An 11,721-nucleotide genomic window follows, 5' to 3' on the forward strand; every position below is an offset into this window, starting at 1 on the left:
TTATATTTGTTACTAGCAGAAGAGTCCAGAGAGTCCTCCACCATGTATTATAAGGTCTTAGATAAGCTCCAGTTCCTACATCTCCCAGGGACTTAGGATCCTGATACAGGATTGACAGAAGACTGAGAGGAAGAACCAAAATGCCTTTGGCATATACTCACTGAGGTTGGCACAAAGGGGTTTCACTCAGAGGAGCCAAACTCAGATACACATGAAAATTAGAACAATAAGCAATGACAATGCCAGAGGTGGGAACCAGGAAATAATTGTCCTCTCCTGGGACATTCTGCCCAAGCTTATTAAGCATTTCCTGCTCCCAGAAATTCCCAGAAGAAAATATATGTATTTTACTGCAAAATCATTTTCCTACTCCCTTCTAAAAGTCTGAAAATGGTTTGATCAGATGGTTATCTTTAACCACAGGACAAAAAAGGAGAAACAGCCTTGGAAATAGCCAGCCAGGTCCTTCCATTGAAGGAATGCTATAACCAAAAATAATATAATCACCATGTATGACCCCCAAAAAGACGTTGATAGCAGATAAGTTACCTAAGCATATTTCACAAAAAAGAAATTCTACCATATTTTATTTTTATTTGGTCTTATGATAAGTGTAAAACATGCTTGTTGTTTCTAGCTGGTATTTTGTGATACTCTTCACCATCCCCCCCCCCAAAAAAAAACTCAGCAAGGACATTCTTCTGTAAAACCAAATGACCAAGTGCTTGGAACAACACAGTTGGTGTTTAGGCCATCAAGGGCAAACTGCTCTGGGCAGCACCATCACAGTCAGCAAGAATCTAGGTGCAGATTCTGTAAAACTGATTTCCAGTTCTCCCATTCCCTAGCTGAATGACATTGGGCAAGTTGCTTGACACCTCAGAAACTCTCTCTCCACATATTTCAGATTGGTGATGATACTACACACCACCTAAGACAGCGACAGTGAGAGAGTGTAGAAGTATTTGATGCAGTTTCTTAGTAGGTGCTTATTTAATATCAAGTATTATTAGATCTCAATTGTTGCATGTCAGAGTCAAGTGGGAGATAGCATGCAACGGCTTTATTTCCAGGTTCTTCTCTATTTCTATTTATTTCAAAACATTTTTTATTAAATTTTAAGTACAAAGAATCATAAAACTTGGAATATCTAATGGGCAAGGAGGTCAGACTAGAAGGTATTTCTATTTCCTTTGTGACTCACAAATTAAAAAAAAAGAAAGAAAGATTACGAGGAAGACTCAATGCCATAAGTCTTATGCCACAGTCTGCAACCATAATAGAAAGACACAAGAGTTTCATCATCCCAGGAGTGGAGGCAGTTTCAGGCTGGGCTGAGTCAACGCCACATGTTCAAGGGCATTCACCCCAATGGGACATGCTATGTGTTCTGAGGCACACCTTCACTCTCAACAGGGAGGTTCTTGCCTTGACTCTCTGGATATGACTTTTAGAAGAAGCTTTGGCTTTGCTTCCCCTGCTCAGAATGGAAGTCATTTCCTAAAGTCTGCAACTCCACATCCAAACTTGATTGACTATGACCAATCAAGAAAGAGGTATAGACACAGCATATTGGAGTAGGTTTAAACTTTTTTAACGATTTGACTGTTTTTCATCAACATAAATCTTATATAAAACATATTTTTAATGAGATAATCAGCTGCTTTTATTGAAATCCCACAGCTACCTGTTCAGCTGCCTCCCATCCTCCCCTGCTCTGCCCCTGCACCCATCCCGGAGGTATCTGAGGAATTCTGGATTCTAAATCATTATTCGCAAACAACTGCTACCAAAAAAACAAAAAAACAAAATCAAGGGCTTCTGATGAGTCCTTGCCCTGAAGTTTTCTCAGCTGTAAAGTGAGCTTTGTCTTCCCTGAGATCTAATTTTAGGAATATTATTGGTGGACGCTCAATTCACATTAATCTTTTGATTTCTTTTTCCCATTTTCTGAAATGTATGTTATTCTCAATAATGCTGCCTTTTTTCAGCATTTTAAAAAATTTCTTCACCAATATATTGGGTTTTGATCCCATATATTAGGTAACTCTGGCAGTTCAGTGACCAGATTTTGCTGTCATGAGAACAGGAGGCTGAGCTAACAGAACTATCATATCTTGCTGCTTTCCTACCCTCCACTCCCAGATCTGGTATCTCAGGCCCTGGTTTTATGTGGACCCAGGAATACTTGTGAACATCATAAGGCAGTACATGCTATATTAAAAAAAAATCCCTAACATTAAAATGATTTCATGGAAAAATGCCTGACAATAAGGAGATTATGAGACCTCAGATTTAGAATTCAGAGGTTTAGCTATGTCAGCATTCTGATGATGTTTAAAGAGAAGCAGAGGAATGCACAGGGAGAGCAAGAGCCTAGAAATCAGGCAGTCCTGGGTTTGAACTCAGACACTGGGAGTTACTAACTCTGTGACCAGTATCAAAGCAATGACCTCCCACAGCCTCAGTCTCTTTATAAAACAGGAGACTCATACCTACATCAGCTGAGTGTTCTGGGATGAAATGAGATTAAAATATTCTTGGTTAGTGGTAAAATTGGAAGTCTCTTGGTTAATAGTAAAATATTCACACAATACATGCTCTTTTTTTGCACATATATTTATTCTCTGAAACAATTCTCAGTGATTATTGGTTGGTCTTAGTGGTATAATGTTAGTATATTATTCAGATAATTGAGATGAAAATAGATGTAATAACCATTAGTCACATATAGTCTAAAGCACTACTGACGTTCAGAAATTTAACTGACCAAATGTTTATTGTTTCATTGTATATCATTTAGAGCTAGATATAAGTTAAGATTCATAACATATTCCCAAGAGAGTGACAGCTGGGGGGAAGGAGGGTAAGGAAATAAAACACTGAAATATAGGTAGTAAAAGCTTGAAAAGATTCTGAGTGCCATGGAAATTCAAAGAGGGAAGAAGACAGATCTGCTTGGGATAATCCTGAAAGCTTCCGAAAGGCAGGAGCATTGCAAATGGGCATTGGAGGGTGGATAGGATGTTAAATGGATGTTAAACATCTGGATGTTCTGTCCATTGATGTAAGTGGGGTGTTAAAGTCCCCTCCTATTATTGCATTATTATTCATTCCTCCCTTTATTTATGTTAATATTTATTTATTTGGATGTTCCTGTACTCGACACTTATGTTTATGAATGTTATTTCTTCTTCTTGTAATGATCCCTTTATCATTATATAATGTCCTTCTTTGTCCTTTATTACAGATTTTGTTTTAAGGTCTACTTTGTCTGTTATGTAAATTGCTACCCCAACTTTCTTTTCATTTCCACTGGCATGGAATACCTTATTTCATCCCCTCACTTTCAGTGGGTGGGGTTGTCTTTAGTGCTGAAGTGAGTCTCTTGGGCAGTAAATGGATGGGTCTTCTTTATTTTATCCAAATAACCACCCAATGGCTTTTGATTGGAGCATTTTGTCTATGGATATTTAAAGTGTTTCTTAATAAGTATGGGCTTATGGTGATTTTGTTTTCTGGTTGTTGTTCTTCTCTGTTCTTTCCCTTGTAGTTTGATGATTTTCTTTAGTGTTATGTTTGTGTTCCTTTCTCTCTACTTTTGTGTATCTACCATAGTTTTTTTATTTGTGGTTATCACTGAGTTCAGGCACAATGACCTATAATTTTATCTACTTGTTTTAAATTGATAGTTATTGAAGTTTAAACATTCTACAAATCTCAATTTTAGAATTATAATTTTTACTCCTCCCCCATATTTTTGATGTCATATTTTACATCTTCATGTCTTTCCTTTAACTATTTATCATAGTTATAGTTGATTTTATAACTTTTGTCTTTTAACTTTCACTCTAGCTTATTTAAGTGGTTGATCCACAGTCTTTATTGTATATTTGCCTTTACCAGTGGGATTTTTCCCTTCCTATCATTTCTTATTTCTTGTTGTAGCCTTTTCTTTTCTCTTAAAGAAGACCCTCTAACACTTCTTAGTTAATAAGAAGTTAATAATAACTAAGGATAGTTTAGTATTAATGAGTTCTTTTAATTTTTGCTCTTTATCTCTCTTTCAATTCCAATGATAACTTTGCTCGCAGAATATCATAGGTTGTAGGTTTTTCCCTTTCGGCACTATATCACACCACTCCCTTGTGGCTTTCAAAGTTTCTACTGAAAAAATCAGCTGCTACCCTTACGGGGGTACCCTTATATGTGGCTCTTTTTATTTTACTGCCTTTGGAATTCTCTTTTTTTTTTTTTTTTGTCTTTTTTTTTGCTATTTCTTTGGGCCGCTCCCACGGCATATGGAGGTTCCCAGGCTAGGGGTCGAATCAGAGCTGTGGCCACCGGCTTATGCCAGAGCCACAGCAACACTGGATCCGAGCCGCATCTGCAACCTACACCAGAGCTCACGGCAACGCCGGATCATTAACCCACTGAGCAAGGGCAGGGACCGAACCCGCAACCTCATGGTTCCTAGTCGGATTCGTTAACCACTGCGCCACGACGGGAACTCTGGAATTCTCTTTTTAACTTTTGCCATTTTAATTATGTCCTCATGTGGCTCTCTGGGTTTATCTTGTTTGGGATTCTCTGTGATTCCTTACCACCATATCAATTTCCTTCTTCAAGTTCAGTTTTCAGATATAATTTCATCAAATACATTTTCTACCCCTTTCTCTCTTCTCCTTCTGGGAGCCATATAATATGAATGTTGGTACATTTGATGCTGTGACAAAAGTCCTTTAAACATTTTCATTTTTTTCAATTTGTTTTTCTTTTTGCTGTTCTGGTTTAGTGACTTCCATTATTTTATCTACCAAATCACTTATTCATTCTTCTGAATCACCTAATTCTGCTGTTGATTCACTGCATTTTTCATTTCTGTTATTTTATTCTTCAGCTTTAACTAGTTCTTTTTTATATTTTCTAAATCTTTGTTAAAATTCTCAGTGTTTGCCTGTTCTTTTACCAATTCAGTTAGCATTCTTATTACAATCTTTTGAATTGCAAATTATTTATCTCTGTTTTGCTTAGGTTCTTTGGGATTTTTTTTTTTTAGTTGTTGTTTTTCTTTTGTTTGAAGTGTATCCTTCAGTTTTCTCCTTTTGTTTAACTCTCTCTCTGTGAAAGCAGTGTTTTAGTCACCTATCCTGATCTTGAAGGCACATTCTTTGGTGGGAGCATTCCTGTGTGGTCTATGTGTGCCCAGTGGCTTTGGTGGTCCACTCAATGGCCCTCACTGCCCTACTATGGGAGGGATCCCTTAGGGAATTGGGTTTCTCCCAGGTGTGGTGTCAGTCTCTACCCTGGTTTGGGACATGTCTGGAGTGTGTTGGTTTCACTTTTTTCCCAGTGTTTCTACCTTCATTACAGGATGGGTTGGGGCCTGGGGGGTTGGTGCCACACAACTGAGCCTGCCCCATCCCCTGTCAAGTGTGCACACGACACACTCTGGGGATGGAGGTTTCCACCCAAGCTAGCCTCCTTCCCTTCAGAGAGTGTGTGCAGGGGCAGGTGTTCTAGCAGTGGCTGTATCCACTCTGGAGCCAGCCTTGCTCTCTCCCAAAACATATGTTGGCAATGGCTGCCTCTATCCTGATTAGAGGCAAGACCAGGGTCCAAACTGGCTTTGTTAACCCAAAGTGTGCCCATCCTCACCGGCAATGGCAGCCTCTGTCTTAATGAGGAGAAACACCAGGAGGAATAGGGGTGAAGCAGGAGCCTGCTGTGGGCTGGACAGCACACTGAGATGGTCCTGGCAGGCAAACAAGAACCCCAGGAAGTTTTCTACCTGCTGCCTTATACTGTGACTGGGAGTAAGCACCCATGAGCATGTGTGTGCCTGTGTGTGTGTGTGTGTGTTTAAGAGCATAGTCTCAGTTTCTTATAGCCTCCAGTAATCCCAACTGGTTTTTCAGCTAAGGGGGGGGGGGCTTGTCTTCCTGGTATGGACACCAAAGGGCTGAGGTGCCTAATATGTACTTTGAAACCCTCACTCCCCAGGGAGGATCCCTAAGCCTGAGATATCACCCTCCTCTGCTGGATCCCCCAACCAGAGGTTATGGGTCCTGATCCCTTCTCTTCCATTCCTACCAGAATTCAGTAAATATTTCTTTACAGATTTGGTTGTAGAAGAGTTATCCTGCTACTCCTCTGGTAGATTTCAGTACAAATCACTATATTTGTAGTTAGAGCTTTGATATGTTCATGAAGATAGGTGAGCCCAGCATCCTCCTATTCTATCATCTTGACCACTCTCTTTGCAAAATATTGTTTGTTTTGGGCTTAACTGACAGTTTTCAAAATTAAACTAACATTACTTTTTTTTTCTTTTTAAGGCATTACCCATGGCATGTGGAAGTTCCCAGGTGAAGAGTCAAATCAGAGCTACAGCTGCCAGCCTGAGCCACAGCCACAGCAACATGGGATCTGAGCCGCATCTGCAAACTACACCACAGCTCACGTCAACACCGGATCCCCGACCCACTGAGCAAGGCCAGTGATCAAACCTGCATCCTCATGGATACTAGTCAGATTCATCTCTGCTGTGCCACAATGGGAACTCCTGAGGTTACATATTTTTGGTAGGAATGTCACAGTAATGACATTCCGTGTCTCTCAATCTAAGTACCATAGACATACAGGTGTTTCAGGGAATGTCTTCCAGATTTCCCGATTATAAAGGCAAATTTAACCTTTTGCGATTAATAAATATTTTGTAGGGAGATATTTTGAGACTAAGTAAAATCTTATTTCTTATAAAAAAAAGAGTTTAATGGCAGTGTTGGATTACAACCACTCTGAGAATTGATTTAACACCACGCATCAAAATTTACTGTAAATTTTAACAGAGTAAATGTACAATAGCAAAGGAGCTTTAAAAATATTTAAAGATTTCCATTAAAGAAACTTAGCCCATTGTTACTTATAGTAATAAAAAAATCATAAAAAAATCTAAACATCTATCATAAAAATGGTTAGTCAAGTAACAATAAGAGAAAACATTTGGCAAGTGATTACAGTGAAGCTGTTGAAAATGGGAACCTGTTAGAAAAATTCTAGAACTAACAAGTCCTGGCATCTGTCTTTCGTCCCACTCTGTCTCCTCAGTTTGGACTCAACATCATTCTAAACCCCAGGATCAACACCAAGACTCAGACTCTACTTCTCCTCTAGTTTCACTGTCCTGATCCACAGCCTCTTCACGGCTTTCTTCATCTCAGCATTTCTCAAGGAGTAGATGACAGGGTTCAGGAGTGGGGTGATCCCTGTGTAGAACACAGCTACCACCTTGTCCACAGGCAGGATGGTGGAAGGCCTCAGATAGATGAAGAGGCAGGGCCCAAAGAACAGGGTAACCACGGCGATGTGGGACCCACAGGTGGAGAGGGCCTTGCGCCGCCCCTCAGAGCTTTGAGTCCTCAGATGGAGCAAGATGACCACGTAGGAGACCAAAAGGACCAGGAAGCTGACCACAGACAGGGTCCCCCCATTGGCAACCATCAGCAGACCAATCAGGAAGGTATCAGAGCAGGCAAGCTTGAGCAGGCGAAGCACATCACAGAAGTAGTGATCAATCATGTTGGGGCCACAGAAGGGCAGGTGGAAAATGAGGAGGATTTGGGCCGAGGAATGCACAAAGCCCCCTGCCCCTGCTACTCCCACCAGGAAGGCACACACCTGCCTGTTCATGATGGTGGCATAGTTGAGGGGCTTACAGATGGCCACGTAGCGGTCATAGGCCATCACAGTGAGCAAGAACATCTCAACTCCACCAAAGAAATGGGTAAAGAAAACCTGTGACATGCAGCCCCACAGAGATATAGCTTTTCTGTCAGCCAGCAAATCTGAGATGAGTTTGGGGGCTGTGGTAGAGGAGTAGCAGATCTCCACAAAGGACAGGGAGCTGAGGAAGAAGTACATGAGGGAGCCGAGGCTTCTGCTGGTCATGACGGTGAGCACAATGATGAAATTCCCCAGCACAATGGCTGTGTTCAAGAGCAGAAATATCACAAAGCAGATTTTCTGCACCTTCGGATTGGGAAAAAGTCCGAAAAAATAAATTCTGTCACATTGTGTGTGTTAGCCATGATGTCACCACCAGGAGGCAATATTTTAGGTAGAGAGATCTGAAATGATACAAAAGAAGACTCCTACATTAGGATGGTGAATTATATAATAATCTCTTTCATGTCTGAGAAACTTGTAAGCTGGATACAGAAGGATGAGTAGGAGTTAAGTTATACAAAGAAGAAGGGATTAGAATTCTAAGAAAAGAGAAAGGCTTTGAAAATGTATTGAATGGGTCTGGAATAAACTGGAGAACAGTAACCATAAAGCTAAAAAGAAATTCTAGGTCCAGTTCATAAAGGACTATTGGGATTTTCAGGTTTACTCAGGGGACAATGCGGAATCATTAGGAATGTTAGTCAACTGGAAAGTAAAAATCACTTTCTACGTACAGGTTGGACTTGTGGAAACAGATGAGAGGGAGGAAAAACCTATTACAAAGATTGAGTGCCCCATTGGGTGATGTAGGGCTGCAAGGACAGTGTTGCTGTCTCCATGACAACTGTCTCTCTATTGCATTTGAATCCTTTCATCTTTTGCTGGCAGCTTCCGTTTGCTCCTTTTCCATTTTTGGTTTGCAGAATAGGATTCTCACCTCTCCATATACCCTTCTGAGTCTTCTGAAGACATGTCCCTTGACACTCAGTACCCACTCTTATTTCTTCTTCTCCTCCCAATTATTTCCTTCTACTCTTGGCCATTAGGTGACCTAGTTCCTTCCAAAGGTCCAGTTACAACTCATTCTCAATTCTCCTCTTTACTGCTACCTTCATTTCCCTCCAGTGGCAATAGAAGTACAAAGAACTTCTCACCCAGGCTGCACGCTCATGGCTGTGACACATCCTTCTCTGAAGTCCAGCCTTCCAACACTTCAAAGCATCACCAAGACTGGTCACTGACTTATTAGCAGTCTATCTTCATCCATACTGGACTTTGTCCAAGGTGACTGATATCAGTTGGTATCAAGACATCCCCAATACAGTCAGCATCCAGGGCACCTGAGATCAGGAGTCACATGATACCCACTCATGCCACAAGCTTCCTTCCCTTAACAAAAAGGACATGCCCAGGTGATTAAGCCACCACCACAAGGACATCACTAATAGAGTTCATGACTGCAGAAACCAAGAGAAGTCAGAGAACAGCCATAAACTCTCAGATTCACTTGGGAATTTCACCAAATCATTCATGAAAGAAAGCACTGCTGGCAGTCCAGACTCTTGGGTTTACATCCTGGTTTCTTCCAGTGGTATCTTAGTGATCCCTAGAAATCTCTTTAACCTCTCAGAGACTCAAGAGCCAAACTGTACCATGGAGATAAGACCTCCCTCACAGGTAGAAGCCATACATCTTTGTCCCACCCCATCCCAGCAGAAGTTAAATATTCATCCACTGTGCTGCCTGGGAAGCTTCTCAGAGACAGAAAATCCATCTTCCCAATCCACATGTCCTTATAGTCAGTTTTTCTTCTCCTAGGACCCCTTGGAATTACAGCACATTACTCATTGAATCATAATTGTGTTAAGTCACCACCTGCCCCTCTAAATTGTAAACGTGCTCAAGGAAGGAATGATATCTTGCTCAACACTTCATCTCCAGTGCTAACTGAAGCAGCTTCAGGAAATAGCATTTCCTGAATGAACACAGAATAAAGAAAACTGTGGGTATAGATCTTCCCTAGCCTTCTTAGCACTTATTTGGTACATTGTTGGTGTTCACTAAATATTAAAAGAACAAAGCATATAGTCATGTCTTCTTCATCCCTGAATTCCAGTATCTATCACTCTACTTGCCTCGGGCAAAGACCAGACCACTGTGAGAGTACTTTGCAAAAAGCTATGGGCTTCTGCAACATTCTCTTTGCTTTCAAAGTGGAATTGTAATCATCACATGCAAAATACACACATGCTTACAAAACAAAACACACACATGCTCAACCCAGTGTTTCCGTAATTTTGCTGTTCTCAACACAGTTCCTATTTCTGTTCTGACCACAGAAAGACACTATTGTGCCCGGAGAAAAGACCTCAGCTTGTGCGGGTTTCCCAGTTAGCTAGTCAGAAAGCAGTAAAGCCAAGCTAGTAATCAGAGCTCCTACATCTCAGAAGTTTCCAGATGGAGGATCTGTTCCCCCTACAGCCTTAGGCTTGGGAATGCTGAGACTAAGCCACTGGATCTGCTCCACCTGACTTAGACCAAGAACATAGTAGACTTGCCTCCCATGTGTTCCATAGAGAAATAAGAATTCTGGCAGCTCAGCCTTGCGTTCACTCTGCTGGAGAGACACCAGGGGGAAGGCATGATGATCAAGTGAGAGCACGTGGGTCCCCAGAGAGCCAGGCTCCCCTTCCTCATCAGGCAGACGGCCTCCTGAGAAGCAGGACCTGGATACTAACATCTCAGACGTCTCTGTAGGAAACATGACTTCAGAAATCAATAGGAAATGTTAAATTAATTTCAGCTGATATTCACAGGGCCCTTAGGCTTTGGGGCTCTATGCTGTTCACAGGTCATTTGGACACAGCTCTTGCTTATGGCAAACTCACCCATGGGGCTTTACGTGAAATGACACCATTACAAGGATTCGTCCAAGGAATAAGGGCCTTAAGTATCAGAAAACTGAAATAGTACTTCTCCTTGGCTTTAATGTGGATAAAGGTATAGAACAGTAGTTCTCAACCATGGGTGATTTTGCCCCTGACAGGGTATTTGGCAATATCTGGAGGGACATTTTTTATTGTCCCAACCTGGGTGGGGAGAAGGCACTCCAAGCATCTAGTGAGGAGAGCCCAGAAAAGCTATAAAAAACATTCTACAATCCACAGGAAGACCCTCACAGCAAAGTTTTCTTTTTAATGTATATAGTTACACTCATGGCATATGGAAGTTCCTGGGCCAGGGACTGAATCCGAGCAGCATCTGTAACCTACGCCGCAGCTATGGCAATACCAGATCCTTTAACCCTCTGCACTGAGCTGGGGATCAAACCTCTGCGGTGACACAAGCTGCTGCAGTAAGATTCTTAACCCACTGCACCATGGCGGGAACTCCAGAAAAGATTATCTGAGCCAAAATCACAATACTATTGCTATTGAAATATCCTGCTAAAGATAAAACAAAATATCCGGATTGGTATTTATTTAAATGGATGTTGGTTACATGTGAGTTTATTAATCTCCTTTGACCACATCAGTATATTTACTAAATTTTCTGTAATGAAAGTTCTTACAAAGGCCATAATGGCACTTCACAAAATCAACATGCTCTACACCAGTGCTACTCACAAATGTCATTAATTCAGCCTTGATTAAAATTAAAGTTGAAACAGGAGTTCCCGTCGTGGCTCAGTGAAAACGAATCTGACTAGCATCCATCAGGACGCAAGTTTGATCCCCTGGCCTTGCTCAGTGGGTTAAGGATCTGGCATTGCCGTGAGCTGTGGTGTAGGTCACAGATGCTGCTCGGATCCTGTGTTACTGTGGCTGTGGCTTCGATTTGACCCCTAGCCTGGGAACTTCCATATGCCGCAGGTGCAGCCCTAAAAAGATGAAAAAAAAAAAAAGTAGAGCTATAACTACACATATTTCTTCTTATGAAAAGTTATTTTGCAAGTTAAAATGATGAGATGAATTGGTCAGTTTATTCTTTTAA

At 41.2% G+C, this 11,721-nt stretch overlaps 1 pseudogene; it reads right to left on the reverse strand.

Moving 5' to 3' along the window:
* Positions 1-6,767: 6,767 nt before the first annotated feature.
* Positions 6,768-9,073, reverse strand: LOC110258145 (annotated as a pseudogene).
* Between the last annotated feature and the right edge of the window lie 2,648 nt (positions 9,074-11,721).

The sequence above is a fragment of the Sus scrofa genome, unplaced genomic scaffold (genome assembly GCF_000003025.6).
Source record: "Sus scrofa isolate TJ Tabasco breed Duroc unplaced genomic scaffold, Sscrofa11.1 Contig1409, whole genome shotgun sequence".
Taxonomy (NCBI): domain Eukaryota; kingdom Metazoa; phylum Chordata; class Mammalia; order Artiodactyla; family Suidae; genus Sus; species Sus scrofa.